This window comes from Oncorhynchus mykiss, chromosome 9, assembly GCF_013265735.2.
Source record: "Oncorhynchus mykiss isolate Arlee chromosome 9, USDA_OmykA_1.1, whole genome shotgun sequence".
Taxonomy (NCBI): Eukaryota; Metazoa; Chordata; class Actinopteri; order Salmoniformes; family Salmonidae; genus Oncorhynchus; species Oncorhynchus mykiss.
Window position 1 is genome coordinate 71,043,416 of NC_048573.1, and position 16,126 is coordinate 71,059,541.

General features: G+C 45.0%; 1 protein-coding gene across 4 annotated transcripts in view; it reads right to left on the reverse strand.

Moving 5' to 3' along the window:
* LOC110531262 (copine-8) overlaps positions 1–16,126 on the reverse strand; it is a 210,250-nt gene that overhangs the window by 161,748 nt on the left and 32,376 nt on the right. The gene's annotated exons all lie outside the window — the stretch shown is intronic.

The window sequence follows — 16,126 nt, forward strand, 5'->3', positions numbered from 1 at the left end:
TGTGCCGTGGCGGAGGTCTTTGTGGGCTATACTCAGCCTTGTCTCAGGATGGTAAGTTGGTGGTTGAAGATATCCCTCTAGTGTTGTGGGGGCTGTGCTTTGGCAAAGTGGGTGGGGTTATATCCTTCCTGTTTGGCCCTGTCCGGGGGTGTCCTCGGATGGGGCCACAGTGTCTCCTGACCCCTCCTGTCTCAGCCTCCAGTATTTATGCTGCAGTAGTTTATGTGTCGGGGGGCTAGGGTCAGTTTGTTATATCTGGAGTACTTCTCCTGTCCTATTCGGTGTCCTGTGTGAATCTAAGTGTGCATTCTCTAATTCTCTCCTTCTCTCTTTCTCTCTCTCGGAGGACCTGAGCCCTAGGACCATGCCCCAGGACTACCTGACATGATGACTCCTTGCTGTCCCCAGTCCACCTGGCTGTGCTGCTGCTCCAGTTTCAACTGTTCTGCCTTATTATTATTCGACCATGCTGGTCATTTATGAACATTTGAACATCTTGGCCATGTTCTGTTATAATCTCCACCCGGCACAGCCAGAAGAGGACTGGCCACCCCACATAGCCTGGTTCCTCTCTAGGTTTCTTCCTAGGTTTTGGCCTTTCTAGGGAGTTTTTCCTAGCCACCGTGCTTCTACACCTGCATTGCTTGCTGTTTGGGGTTTTAGGCTGGGTTTATGTACAGCACTTTGAGATATCAGCTGATGTACGAAGGGGTATATAAATACATTTGATTTGATTTTGATTTGATCACTCAGTTTCAACCTGTTGTTGAACTTCTTTCTTCAAATGGATCATCACAGTGAGGTGAGTTTTTATTTTTATTTTTTTTAAATACTGTTTTAATGATAAGTGTTTGATGTGATTTTTCCATTTCATTTGCATTGATGTCAGAGTGGTTAGAGGGACAATAGAGCCCGGAGTACCAGGCCATTAGAACCTGATGGAGGGACAATAGAGCCCTGAGTACCAGGCCATTAGAACCTGATGGAGGGACAATAGAGCCCGGAGTACCAGGCCATTAGGACCTGATGGAGGGACAATAGAGCCCTGAGTACCAGGCCATTAGAACCTGATGGAGGGACAATAGAGCCCGGAGTACCAGGCCATTAGGACCTGATGGAAGGACAATAGAGCCCGGAGTACCAGGCCATCAGAACCTGATGGAGGGACAATAGAGCCCGGAGTACCAGGCCATTAGGACCTGATGGAAGGACAATAGAGCCCGGAGTACCAGGCCATTAGGACCTGATGGAGGGACAATAGAGCCCTGAGTACCAGGCCATTAGGACCTGATACTCGTTAGTGAGTTGGGTACTACCAAAGCATGTCCAGAGTGCATAAGAGGAGATTACCATGACTCAACGGTCACGTGGAATTCTACTGTGGTCATGATTCTGACCGCGTGTTGTGGTCGGTAATACAGTCACCTCAACAGCTCTAATTGCAGTTTGCTACACTACACAGCCCTGCAGTCTGGTATAGGGAAACTCACACAGTATGAAGCAGAGGTGTGGACTCGAGTCACATGACTTGCAACTCGACTTTGACTTTAACACCAGTGACTCGTGACTTGGACTTGAGCGTTATGACTCGACCTGACTTGATACCCTCCCCAACCCTCCCCAAGACTTCCCAACCCTCCCCAAGTCTCCCCAAGCCTCCCCAACCCTCCCCAAGCCTCCCCAACCCTCCCCAAGCCTCCCCAAGTCTCCCCAAGCCTCCCCAACCCTCCCCAAGTCTCCCCAAGCCTCCCCAACCCTCCTCAACCCTCCCCAACCCTCCCAAGCCTCCCCAAGTCTCCCCAAGCCTCCCCAACCCTCCCCAAGCCTCCCCAAGCCTCCCCAACCCTCCCCAAGTCTCCCCAAGCCTCCCCAAGTCTCCCCAAGCCTCCCCAACCCTCCCCAAGTCTCCCCAAGCCTCCCCAACCCCTCCCCAAGCCTCCCCAAGTCCAAATATTCAAAATGATGCTATTAACAAAAGTGTGCAGCGCATCAACTCTTCATTTAACGGATTACAGTTTGAATCGGACAGCAGCCAATCAAATTGTGCCAGCTGAGAAACAGTTGAGCGTGGCAGTGCAGAGGAACGTCGGCGGGTGAATTCAGATGGAGCCCTTGGAAAGATGATACCCCAAAGACGACGCTGTATCAACAAAAAAACGGATTGCAACTTGCAAAACATGCGGGAAGAAAATTACAGACGGAGGCGAAACAATTTCCAACGTTGTTCGACATTTGAAGCTGCACAAAGAACTGTAAGTCGAGGCTAATATAGCCGACAGCTATATCATTTATTACTCTACTGGTGTAGCATGTAGGCTAACGTAACGTTAAATCAATGAGCCTCCACACAGTCAGTCAGTGCGGGAATGTGAACATTGCAGTTGGTAGCCTAAATCCTGCCTGATGTTACTGCCATTCCTAAAACCATTGACATACGTTAGCCTACTGTAAACACAGAGAGAGAGAGAGAGAGTGTGTGTGTGTGTTAAGGTTGGGCGATTGTGTACAAGCCTACATCGCTCGATTGCGCCCCATAGCGATCCTTGATAGTCAATCACTAGGGGGGGGGGGGGGGGTCTTTCTCATGGCTACCCATGTATTTCCATGAAAAAATAATGTTTATTTGGAAAGTAATAAATATATTGTTGTGGGAGAGATGACTTTACCCCTCTAACCTACAACACATTGTTATTATACAGTGAGTCCAAGGGGTATGAATACTTTATGAATGTGGTTGAATGCACTGTACATTGTGGGGAGAGATGTCGTTCAGACTCTGCCCCGCTATCTGTAAAGGGGCAATCTGGGATTCCAAAATCAACAAAGCATTCACACCCAGCCATTTGTTTTGGTAAACAGTTCAGAGATGGCTCTGCAGAAGGGTGATGTACCAATCACAGATTGTCCCTTTAACTGGAATACATTGTGGGGAGGAGATGCTGGTTAAATCCTCCTCACAGCCTTCTCTGTAAGCTTAACAACAATATATTATAGAGTGAGATGTCGGATACAGGGCTCTGACTGTGCACAACCTCCGCTTCCTTCCCTCTAATCTTAAGTAGAATACATTGTGAGGAGGAGATGTGGAGATGTGGGAGAATCCAGTTAGGAACAACAGGAACGTGTAATGTGATTTATCTCGAATTCAGCCTACTCTTCAGCCTTCTCTCTAACCTTAACTAGAATACATTGTGGAGAGGAGATGTGGAGATAATATAAGATTCATGTGATTTATGTAAAGCATGGACCAATAGACCTGGGAGTCTGAACTACAGGGAACAACCGGGAGTCTGTACCAGGAAAACCACTTATTAAGCCACTAACTACATCACTATATCTGTCAGCTCAGCTGAATGCTATGGAATAGTTAATGGGGTAATTATACATTACAAACATTACAACCCATACATTATATATTAAAGCAATAATTGTGTAGATCCATCTTGGGGATTGTAAAGTAATCTAATCTCAGTACAACATGAGGTGATTGATTGAGCGACATAGCCCAACCTATTGCATAACAAATGGAGAATCCTAAAATGAATCAGAAGAGCCACGGTCTGGCATGAACCCTGAAAGACAACTTACTACAATCACAACTACGTTTTAAAAGAATGCTGTAGGTAGAACTTTCCTTTCATCACAGAACCAACAACAACAAAGTCCACATATTGCACTGCTCCTCCTTCAAGGTAATTACTATGCAGGTACTATATGGAGCGGTAGTATGGAGGTACTATATGGAGCGGTAGTATGGAGGTACTATATGGAGCGGTAGTATTGAGGTACTATATGGAGCAGTAGTATGGAGGTACTATATGGAGCAGTAGTATGGAGGTACTATATGGAGCAGTATTATGGAGGTACTATATGGAGCAGTAGTATGGAGGTACTATATGGAACAGTAGTATGGAGGTACTATATGACAGGTCCTCCCACAGTAGATATGACAGGTCCTCCCACAGTAGATATGACAGGTCCTCCCACAGTAGATATGACAGGTCCTCCCACAGTAGATATGACAGGTCCTCCCACAGTAGATATGACAGGTCCTCCCACAGTAGATATGTGTTACGTTCCCCAGTTTATGTGTTGTAGTTTGTGTACTTTCATGTGTTTATTTCAGGAAATGGCTTCCTGAAATCCCTCAAGCAGCTGATTGGTCGACTCCAGGGCTAATTGGAGAGCTGACCCCGCCCCTCGTCAAGACGCAGCAGTCTCCAATTACCTGTTCCTTCTGAAGCTGTATATAAGCTAGTGTTCTGTTCAGGAGAGATTTGCTGGGAGGTCATTGCAGAGATTTTGCTGGAAGATTTGCTGGGAGGTCATTGCAGAGATTTTGCTGGAGGATTTGCTGGGAGGTCATTGCAGAGATTTTGCTCGAGAGATTTGTTGGGAGGTCATTGCAGAGATTTTGCTAGAGGTTGATTTTTGCTAGAGGTTGATTTTGCTGGGAGTTCATTGCTGAGAGTTGGTATGTTCTGTGAGTTTGTTGCTCAGGTAGAGCTTATTTGATGTCCTTTGTTTCTTAGTTTGTTTGTGAAATTGTTTAATATTCTGTTTCATTTGTTCCCAGGGGGGAGGGGAAGGCACCTTGGGAGTGTTTAGGCAAGAGGCCCGCGGGCATACATATACCCGTAGTATATTCATTGTCTAGGCACACTAGGTAAGACCTGGGCGGACCACCCCCTGTATTTTGGTTAGGGCACCAGGTGGTGCTAAATTAGGTAAGTATTGGTTAGCCAGGTAAGATAGGAGAGGGGGGGCTTTGAGATTTACTTTCTTTGCTTTGCTTCCGTCCAGCCCCTTTTCCCCATATTACCGCGTAAAGGAATAAAGTCCTTGTAAACGGTACCACATTCTGTCTGTTGTCATCCTTACTCGCACCTACAGTCCATACCTTTTTTCACTTCACAGAGAGTTTAGTTGTAGCAGGGTGTTGCGTTCCCTCTTCATAGAGGCGTGCGTAACAATATGTCAGGTCCTCCCACAGATATGACAGGACTTCCTCACAGTACATATGACAGGTCCTCCCAGAGTAGATATGACAGGTCCTCCCACAGTAGATATAAAAGGCTTCCTCACAGTAGATATAACAGGGCTTCCTCACAGTAGATATGACAGGTCCTCCCACAGTAGATATGACAGGTCCTCCCACAGTAGATATAACAGGGCTTCCTCACAGTAGATATGACAGGTCCTCCCACAGTAGATATGACGGGTCCTCCCACAGTAGATATGACAGGTCCTCCCACAGTAGATACAGTGCCTTGCGAAAGTATTCGGCCCCCTTGAACTTTGTGACCTTTTGCCACATTTCAGGCTTCAAACATAAAGATATAAAACTGTATTTTTTTGTGAAGAATCAACAACAAGTGGGACACAATCATGAAGTGGAACGACATTTATTGGATATTTCAAACTTTTTTAACAAATCAAAAACTGAAAAATTGGGCGTGCAAAATTATTCAGCCCCTTTACTTTCAGTGCAGCAAACTCTCTCCAGAAGTTCAGTGAGGATCTCTGAATGATCCAATGTTGACCTAAATGACCAATGATGATAAATACAATCCACCTGTGTGTAATCAAGTCTCCGTATAAATGCACCTGCACTGTGATAGTCTCAGAGGTCCGTTAAAAGCGCAGAGAGCATCATGAAGAACAAGGAACACACCAGGCAGGTCCGAGATACTGTTGTGAAGAAGTTTAAAGCCGGATTTGGATACAAAAAGATTTCCCAAGCTTTAAACATCCCAAGGAGCACTGTGCAAGCGATAATATTGAAATGGAAGTAGTATCAGACCACTGCAAATCTACCAAGACCTGGCCGTCCCTCTAAACTTCCAGCTCATACAAGGAGAAGACTGATCAGAGATGCAGCCAAGAGGCCCATGATCACTCTGGATGAACTGCAGAGATCTACAGCTGAGGTGGGAGACTCTGTCCATAGGACAACAATCAGTCGTATATTGCACAAATCTGGCCTTTATGGAATAGTGGCAAGAAGAAAGCCATTTCTTAAAGATATCCATAAAAAGTGTCGTTTAAAGTTTGCCACAAGCCACCTGGGAGACACACCAATCATGCGGAAGAAGGTGCTCTGGTCAGATGAAACCAAAATTGAACTTTTTGGCAACAATGCAAAACGTTATGTTTGGCGTAAAAGCAACACAGCTGAACACACCATCCCCACTGTCAAACATGGTGGTGGCAGCATCATGGTTTGGGCCTGCTTTTCTTCAGCAGGGACAGGGAAGATGGTTAAAATTGATGGGAAGATGGATGGAGCCAAATACAGGACCATTCTGGAAGAAAACCTGATGGAGTCTGCAAAAGACCTGAGACTGGGACGGAGATTTGTCTTCCAACAAGACAATGATCCAAAACATAAAGCAAAATCTACAATGGAATGGTGCAAAAATAAACATATCCAGGTGTTAGAATGGCCAAGTCAAAGTCCAGACCTGAATCCAATCGAGAATCTGTGGAAAGAACTGAAAACTGCTGTTCACAAATGCTCTCCATCCAACCTCACTGAGCTCGAGCTGTTTTGCAAGGAGGAATGGGAAAAAATGTCAGTCTCTCGATGTGCAAAACTGATAGAGACATACCCAAGCGACTTACAGCTGTAATCGCAGCAAAAGGTGGCGCTACAAAGTATTAACTTAAGGGGGCTGAATCATTTTGCACGCCCAATTTTTCAGTTTTTGATTTGTTAAAAAAGTTTGAAATATCCAATAAATGTCGTTCCACTTCATGATATTGTACCACTTGTTGTTGATTCTTCACAAAAAAATACAGTTTTATATCTTTATGTTTGAAGCCTGAAATGTGGCAAAAGGTCGCAAAGTTCAAGGGGGCCGAATACTTTCGCAAGGCACTGTATAACAGGTCCTGACCCCTCCTGTCTCAGCCTCCAGTATTTATACTGCAGTAGTTCATGTGTCGGGGGGCTAGGGTCAGTTTGTTATATCTGGAGTATTTCTCCTGTCTTATCCGGTGTCCTGTGTGAATTTAAGTATGCTCTCTCTAATTCTCTCTTTCTTTCTCTCTCTCGGAGGACCTGAGCCCTAGGACCATGCCTCAGGACTACCTGGCATGATGACTCCTTGCTGTCCCCAGTCCACCTGGCCGTGCTGCTGCTCCAGTTTCAACTGTTCTGCCTGTGATTATTATTATTTGACCATGCTGGTCATTTATAAACATTTGAACATCTTGGCCATGTTCTATTATAATCTCCACCCAGCACAGCCAGAAGAAGACTGGCCACCTCTCATAGCCTGGTTCCTCTCTAGTTTTCTTCCTAGGTTTTTGCCTTTCTAGGGAGTTTTTCCTAGCCACCGTGCTTCTACACCTGCATTGCTTGCTGTTTGGGGTTTTAGGCTGGGTTTCTGTACAGCACTTTGAGATATCAGCTGATGTACGAAGGGCTATATAAATAAATTTGATTTGATTTGATTTTATATGACAGGGCCTCCTCAGAATAGATAGAGGCCAGTTCCCCCCTCCTTTGGAGTAGATAGAGGACAGTTCCCCCCCTCCTTCAGAGTTGATAGAGGACAGTTCCCTCCCTCCTTCAGAGTTGATAGAGGACAGTTCCCTCCCTCCTTCAGAGTTGATAGAGGACAGTTCCCTCCCTCCTTCAGAGTTGATAGAGGACAGTTCCCCCCCTCCTTCAGAGTTGATAGAGGACAGTTCCCTCCCTCCTTCAGAGTTGATAGAGGACAGTTCCCCCCTCCTTCAGAGTTGATAGAGGACATTTCTCTCCCTCCTACAGAGTAGATAGAAGACAGTTCCTCCTCTTATAGAGTAGATAGATAGAAAAGTTCATTGTCTGTCTCCAACAAGTCTCATCTGGCTCCCCTTCTCATGTAGTCTAACCTTTGTCTATTCTAATAAAACAAATAAAAAAGTTCATCCTCCCACAGAGTAGATAGATAGCAGAATCCCTCCTACAGTACTAGGGCTATAAGAGACAGTGGATAGATAGGAAGAGTTCCACCCACAGAAAGAAGAGTACTGTGATTACAGGCGGTCTGTGGCAGGGTGAGACAGAGGAGAGCTCAGACCGTATCTACTAACTCAACACAAGGAGGACAAAAACACATTTGATGAGAGAGGGGCTGACACCAACGCTTAGCTTTATCAACTGTACACAGCTTGACTCTGGCTCACAAAGCCAATCTGCCCTGAGCCAAATAACAGACCCCATATCTCTTTAAAAATAGAGATTTAGCGCCCACTGCACCCTGAGCTTGTTATCTGTTAGCGGGTGGCATGTAACCTGATAACAACAGAGAGAAGAGAGAGGAACAAAGAGAAGAAGAGAGAGGAACAGAGAGAAGAAGAGAGAGGAACAGAGAGAAGAAGAGAGAGGAACAAGAGAAAAAGAGAGAGGAACAGAGAGAAGAAGAAAGAGGAACAGAGAGAAGAAGAGAGAGGAACAAAGAGAAGAAGAGAGAGGAACCAGAGAAGAAGAGAGAGGAACAGAGAGAAGAGAGAGAGGAACAAGAGAAGAAGAGAGAGGAACAGAGAGAAGAAGAGAGAGGAACAGAGAGAAGAAGAGAGAGGAACAAAGAGAAGAAGAGAGAGGAACAGAGAGAAGAAGAGAGAGGAACAGAGATAAGAAGAAAGAGGAACAGAGAGAATAAGAGAGAGGAACAAGAGAAAAAGAGAGAGGAACAGAGAGAAGAAGAAAGAGGAACAGAGAGAAGAAGAAAGAGGAACAGAGAGAAGAAGAGAGAGGAGAAAGGAAGAGAGGGAGAGGAAGCTCAACAGCCATACACAGTGAGAGGAGGAGAGGGAGAGGAAGTTCACAGCCATACACAGTGAGAGGAGGAGAGGGAGAGGAAGTTCACAGCCATACACAGTGAGAGGAGGAGTTTGGGCATTGCTGTAACTTTTTGGAATCTACGTGCCAAATGCACATCAATTAATTGGTTCCATTGCACCTGGCAGGCAAGCTCTGCTAAAGTAAAACATTTTAACCCCTATTTTTGTGATTTTCAATTGGTAGTTACAGTCTTGTCCCACCTCTGCAACTCCCGTACGGACTCGGGAGAGGCGACGGTCGAGAGCCATTGATCCTCCAAAACGCGACCTTCCCAAGCCGCACTGCTTCTTGACACACTGCTCTCTTCACCCAGAAGCCAGCAACACAACTGGCGTTCGAAGTCAGAGTGCACGCGCCCGGCCCGCCACAAGGAGTCGCTAGAGTGTGATGGGACAAGGAAATCCCAGCCTGCTAAACCTTCCCCTAACCCAATTGTGCGCCGCCTCATGGGTCTCCTGGTCGCGGCCGGCTAAGACACAGCCTGGGATCGAACCCGGGTCTGTAGTGACTCCTGCCTTAGACAGTTGAGCCACTCGGGAGGCCAACAGCTAAAGTTTTTTTATAAAGAAAGAGTCATAGTATTTTAACCCAGGGGCACGTTCAGCAGGAGCGGTATAGAGTGGTATAGAGCAGTATAGAGCAGAATAGAGCAGTATAGAGTGGTATAGAGTGGTATAGAGCGGTATAGAGCAGAATAGAGCAGTATAGAGCGGTATAGAGCAGAATAGAGCAGAATAGAGCAGAATAGAGCGGTATAGAGTGGTATAGAGTGGTATAGAGCAGTATAGAGCAGAATAGAGCGGTATAGAGCAGAATAGAGCAGTATAGAGCGGTATAGAGAAGAATAGAGCAGAATAGAGCAGAATAGAGCAGTATAGAGTGGTATAGAGCGGTATAGAGCAGAATAGAGCAGTATAGAGCGGTATAGAGAAGAATAGAGCAGAATAGAGCAGAATAGAGCAGTATAGAGAGGTATAGAGCAGTATAGAGCGGTATAGAGCAGTATAGAGCGGTATAGAGCAGAATAGAGCGGTATAGAGCGGTACAGAGCAGAATAGAGCAGAATAGAGCAGTATAGAGGGGTATAGAGTGGTATAGAGTGGTATAGAGCGGTATAGAGCAGAATAGAGCGGTATAGAGTAGTATAGAGGGGTATAGAGCAGTATAGAGCAGAATAGAGCAGAATAGAGGGGTATAGAGCAGAATAGAGCAGTATAGAGCAGAATAGAGAGGTATAGAGCGGTACAGAGCGGTAATTTCCGGTCACAACTTGCAGACTTGTTTACGTGTTGCTGTGCGTTTTGTTGCTGACCTTACTTTGCTACCTGACAACTTTACGGTTTTTATTTTTTAATTACCGTTTATATTTTTGGTTTTTCCTTCACTCAACTTTTTTTCATTCAACTTTTTCACTTCGGACGCTTTATCTGGACGTGGTTCGTCAGGACCTCCACCAGCCGAAGCTAAATAGTAACATTAACAATTGCCTTCTAATTGCAGACGCTGTACTCATAATGTACAGGAGAATGATCGCCTTACGGCGAGGATAGCTGTGTTGCAAGCCCAGCTTCAGACGCAATCGTTAGGCAAGGGTAATTTCAGTGTAGGAAAGGATGAAACAGCTTCTGTGCCACCAGTAAGTACAGATAGTAACGTTAGTATAAATCCCCTCGCACGGTCCCCGCAGCCGGACAACTTTCTCACGGTTTCTGGAGGGAAATGTTGTAGGAATGCTAAACCGGTGTAGCTCATTCAGCCGACAGAAACTTTCAACCGGTTTTACCCATTAAGCAGCTAGTCGGAGTCTGAGGCCGAGCCTTCGCTTGTCTCTACTCCTCCCATTACGGGGTCTGAGACGCCGAAGCTTCCCACCATTAGCTCTGACAAATTGAAAACTCTAGTCATTGGCGACTCCATTACCCGCAGTATTAGACTTAAAACAAATCATCCAGCGATCATACACTGTTTACCAGGGGGCAGGGCTACCGACGTTAAGGCTAATCTGAAGATGGTGCTGGTTAAAGCTAAAACTGGCGAGTATAGAGATATTGTTATCCACGTCGGCACCAACGATGTTAGGATGAAACAGTAAGAGGTCACCAAGTGCAACATAGCTTCAGCGTGTAAATCAGCTAGAAAGATGTGTTGGCATCGAGTAATTGTCTCTCGCCCCCTCCCAGTTAGGGGGAGTGATGAGCTCTACAGCAGTCTCACAACTCAATCGCTGGTTGAAAACTGTTTTCTGCCCCTCCCAAAAGATAGAACTTGTAGACAATTGGCCCACTTTCTGGGACTCACCCACAAACAGGACCAAGCCTGGCCTGCTGAGGAGTGACGGACTCCATCCTAGCTGGAGGGGTGCTCTCATCTTATCTACCAACGTAGACAGGGCTCTAACTGCCCTAGCTCCACAATTAAATAGGGTGCAGGCCAGGCAGCAGGCTGTTAGTCTGCCAGCTTAGTGGAGTCTGCCACTAGCACAGTCAGCGTAGTCAGCTCAGCTATCCCCCATTGAGACCGTGTCTGTGCCTCGACCTGGGTTGGGCAAAACTAAACATGGCAGTGTTCGCCGTAGCAATCTCACTAGGATAAAGACCTCCTCCATTCCTGCCATTATTGAAAGAGATCGTGATACCTCACATCTTAAAATAGGGCTACTTAATGTTAGATCCCTTACTTCAAAGGCAATTATAGTCAATGAACTAATCACTGATCATAATCTTGATGTGATTGGCCTGACTGAAACATGGCTTAAGCCTGATGAATTTACTGTGTTAAATGAGAACTCACCTCCTGGTTACACTAGTGACCATATCCCCTGTGCATCCCGCAAAGGCGGAGGTGTTGCTAACATTTACGACAGCAAATTTCAATTTACAAAAAATTAAATTACGTTTTCGTCTTTTGAGCTTCCAGTCATGAAATCTATGCAGCCTACTCAATCACTTTTTATAGCTACTGTTTACAGGCCTCCTGGGCCATATACAGCGTTCCTCATTGAGTTCCCTGAATTCCTATCGGACCTTGTAGTCATAGCAGATAATATTCTAATTTTTGGTGACTTTAATATTCACAGACCCACTCCAAAAGGCTTTCGGAGCCATCATCGACTCAGAGGGTTTTGTCCAACATGGTGGTCCGATAGTCCAGGATTATGAGGAAAAACATTAAGATCCACAACATTTATTCCATGGGACAAAACTAGGTCCAGAGTATGACTGTGACTCACTGTCACAGTCATACTCTGGACCTAGTTTTGTCCCATGGAATAAATGTTGTGGATCTTAATGTTTTTCCTCATAATCCTGGACTATCGGACCACCATTTTATTACGTTTGCAATTGCAACAAATAATCTGCTCAGACCCCAACCAAGGAGCATCAAAAGTTGTGCTATAAATTCACAGACAACACAAAGATTCCTTGATGTCCTTCCAGATTCCCTCTGTCTACCCAAGGACGCCAGAGGACAAAAATCAGTTAACCACCTAACTGAGGAACTCAATTTAACCTTGCGCAATACCCTAGATGCAGTTGCACCCCTAAAAACTAAAACAAATTCTCATAAGAAACTAGCTCCCTGGTATACAGAAAATACCCGAGGTCTGAAGCAAGCTTCCAGAAAATTGGAACGGAAATGGCGCCACACCAAACTGGAAGTCTTCCGACTAGCTTGGAAAGACAGTCCCGTGCAGTATGGAAGAGCCCTTACTGCTGCTCGATCATCCTATTTTTCCAACTTAATTGAAGAAAATAAGAACAATCTGAAATGTCTTTTTGATACTGCTAACTAAAAAGCAGCATTCCCCAAGAGAGGATGGCTTTCACTTCAGCAGTAATAAATTCATGAACTTCTTTGAGGAAAAGATTATGATTATTAGAAAGCAAATTACGGACTCTTTAAATCTGCGTATTCCTTCAAAGCTCAGTTGTCCTGAGTCTGCACAACTCTGCCAGGACCTAGGATCAAGAGAGACACTCAAGTGTATTAGTACTATATCTCTTGACACAAATATGAAAATAATCATGGCCTCTAAACCTTCATGCTGCATACTGGACCATATTCCAACTAAACTACTGAAAGAGCTGCTTCCTGTGCTTGGGTCTCCTATTTTGAACATAATACAGTGCCTTGCGAAAGTATTCGGCCCCCTTGAACTTTGCGACCTTTTGCCACATTTCAGGCTTCAAACATAAAGATATAAAACTGTATTTTTTTGTGAAGAATCAACAACAAGTGGGACACAATCATGGAGTGGAACGACATTTATTGGATATTTCAAACTTTTTTAACAAATCAAAAACTGAAAAATTGGGCGTGCAAAATTATTCAGCCCCTTTACTTTCAGTGCAGCACACTCTCTCCAGAAGTTCAGTGAGGATCTCTGAATGATCCAATGTTGACCTACATGACTACTGATGATAAATACAATCCACCTGTGTGTAATCAAGTCTCCGTATAAATGCACCTGCACTGTGATAGTCTCAGAGGTCCGTTAAAAGCACAGAGAGCATCATGAAGAACAAGGAACACACCAGGCAGGTCCGAGATACTGTTGTGAAGAAGTTTAAAGCCGGATTTGGATACAAAAAGATTTCCCAAGCTTTAAACATCCCAAGGAGCACTGTGCAAGCGATAATATTGAAATGGAAAGAGTATCAGACCACTGCAAATCTACCAAGACCTGGCCATCCCTCTAAACTTTCAGCTCATACAAGGAGAAGACTGATCAGAGATGCAGCCAAGAGGCCCATGATCACTCTGGATGAACTGCAGAGATCTACAGCTGTGGTGGGAGACTCTGTCCATAGGACAACAATCAGTCGTATATTGCACAAATCTGGCCTTTATGGAATAGTGGCAAGAAGAAAGCCATTTCTTAAAGATATCCATAAAAAGTGTTGTTTAAAGTTTGCCACAAGCCACCTGGGAGACACACCAAACATGTGGAAGAAGGTGCTCTGGTCAGATGAAACCAAAATTGAACTTTTTGGCAACAATGCAAAACGTTATGTTTGGCGTAAAAGCAACACAGCTGAACACACCATCCCCACTGTCAAACATGGTGGTGGCAGCATCATGGTTTGGGCCTGCTTTTCTTCAGCAGGGACCGGGAAGATGGTTAAAATTGATGGGAAGATGGATGGAGCCAAATACAGGACCATTCTGTAAGAAAACCTGATGGAGTCTGCAAAAGACCTGAGACTGGGACGGAGATTTGTCTTCCAACAAGACAATGATCCAAAACATAAAGCAAAATCTACAATGGAATGGTTCAAAAATAAACATATCCAGGTGTTAGAATGGCCAAGTCAAAGTCCAGACCTGAATCCAATCGAGAATCTGTGGAAAGAACTGAAAACTGCTGTTCACAAATGTTCTCCATCCAACCTCACTGAGCTCGAGCTGTTTTGCAAGGAGGAATGGGAAAAAATGTCAGTCTCTCGATGTGCAAAACTGATAGAGACATACCCCAAGCGACTTTCAGCTGTAATCGCAGCAAAAGGTGGCGCTACAAAGTATTAACTTAAGGGGGCTGAATAATTTTGCACGCCCAATTTTTCAGTTTTTAAATTTGTTAAAAAAGTTTGAAATATCCAATAAATGTCGTTCCACTTCATGATTGTGTCCCACTTGTTGTTGATTCTTCACAAAAAAATACAGTTTTATATCTTTATGTTTGAAGCCTGAAATGTGGCAAAAGGTTGCAAAGTTCAAGGGAGCCGAATACTTTCGCAAGGCACTGTAAATGGCTCTCTATCCACCGGATGTGTACCAAACTCCCTAAAAGTGGCAGTAATAAAGCCTCTCTTGAAAAAGCCAAACCTTGACCCAGAAAATACAAAAAACTATCAGCCTATATCGAATCTTCCATTCCTCTCAAAAAATTTAGAAAAGGCTGTTGCGCAGCAACTCACTGCCTTCCTGAAGACAAACAATGTATACGAAATGCTTCAGTCTGGTTTTAGACCCCATCATAGCACTGAGACTGCACTTGTGAAGGCGGTAAATTACCTTTTAATGGCATCAGACCGAGGCTCTCCATCTGTCCTCGTGCTCCTAGACCTTAGTGCTGCTTTTGATACCATCGATCACCACATTCTTTTGGAGAGATTGGAAACCCAAACTGGTCTACACGGACAAGTTCTGGCCTGGTTTAGATATTATCTGTCGGAAAGATATCGGCGTTACTCTGGACCCTGATCTCTCTTTTGACGAACATATCAAGACTGTTTCAAGGACAGCTTTTTTCCATCTACGTAACATTGCAAAAATCAGAAACTTTCTGTCCAAAAATGATGCAGAAAAATGAATCCATGCTTTTGTTACTTCTAGGTTAGACTACTGCAATGCTCTACTTTCCGGCTACCCGGATAAAGCACTAAATAAACTTCAGTTAGTGCTAAATACGGCTGCTAGAATCCTGACTAGAACCAAAAAATGTGATCATATTTCTCCAGTGCTAGCCTCCCTACACTGGCTTCCTGTCAAGGCAAGGGCTGATTTCAAGGTTTTACTGCTAACCTACAAAGCATTACATGGGCTTGCTCCTACCGATCTCTCTGATTTGGTCCTGCCGTACATACCTACACGTACGCTACGGTCAAAAGACGCAGGCCTCCTAATTGTCCCTAGAATTTCTAAGCAAACAGCTGGAGGCAGAGCTTTCTCCTATAGAGCTCCATTTTTATTGAATGGTCTGCCTACCCATGTGAGAGACCAAACTCGGTCTCAACCTTTAAGTCTTTACTGAAGACTCATCTCTTCAGTGGGTCATATGATTGAGTGTAGTCTGGCCCAGGAGTGTGAAGGTGAACGGAAAGGCTCTGGAGCAACGAACTGCCCTTGCTGTCTCTGCCTGGTCGGTTCCCCTCTTTCCACTGGGATTCTCTGCCTCTAGAGAGTCACTGGCTTACTGGTGCTCTTTCATGCCGTCCCTAGGAGGGGTGAGCCACTTGAGTGGGTTGACTAACTGATGTGATCTTCCTGTCTGGGTAGGCGCCCCCCCTTGGGTTGTGCCCGTGGCGGAGATCTTTGTGGGCTATACTCGGCCTTGTCTCAGGATGGTAAGTTGGTGGTTGAAGATGTCCCTCTAGTGGTGTGGGGGCTGTGCTTTGGCAAAGTGGGTGGGGTTATATCCTTCCTGTTTGGCCCTGTCCAGGGATATCATCAGATGGGGCCACAGTGTCTCCTGACCCCTCCTGTCTCAGCCTCCAGTATTTATACTGCAGTAGTTTATGTGTCGGGGGGCTAGGGTCAGTTTGTTATTTCTGGAGTACTTCTCCTGTCTTA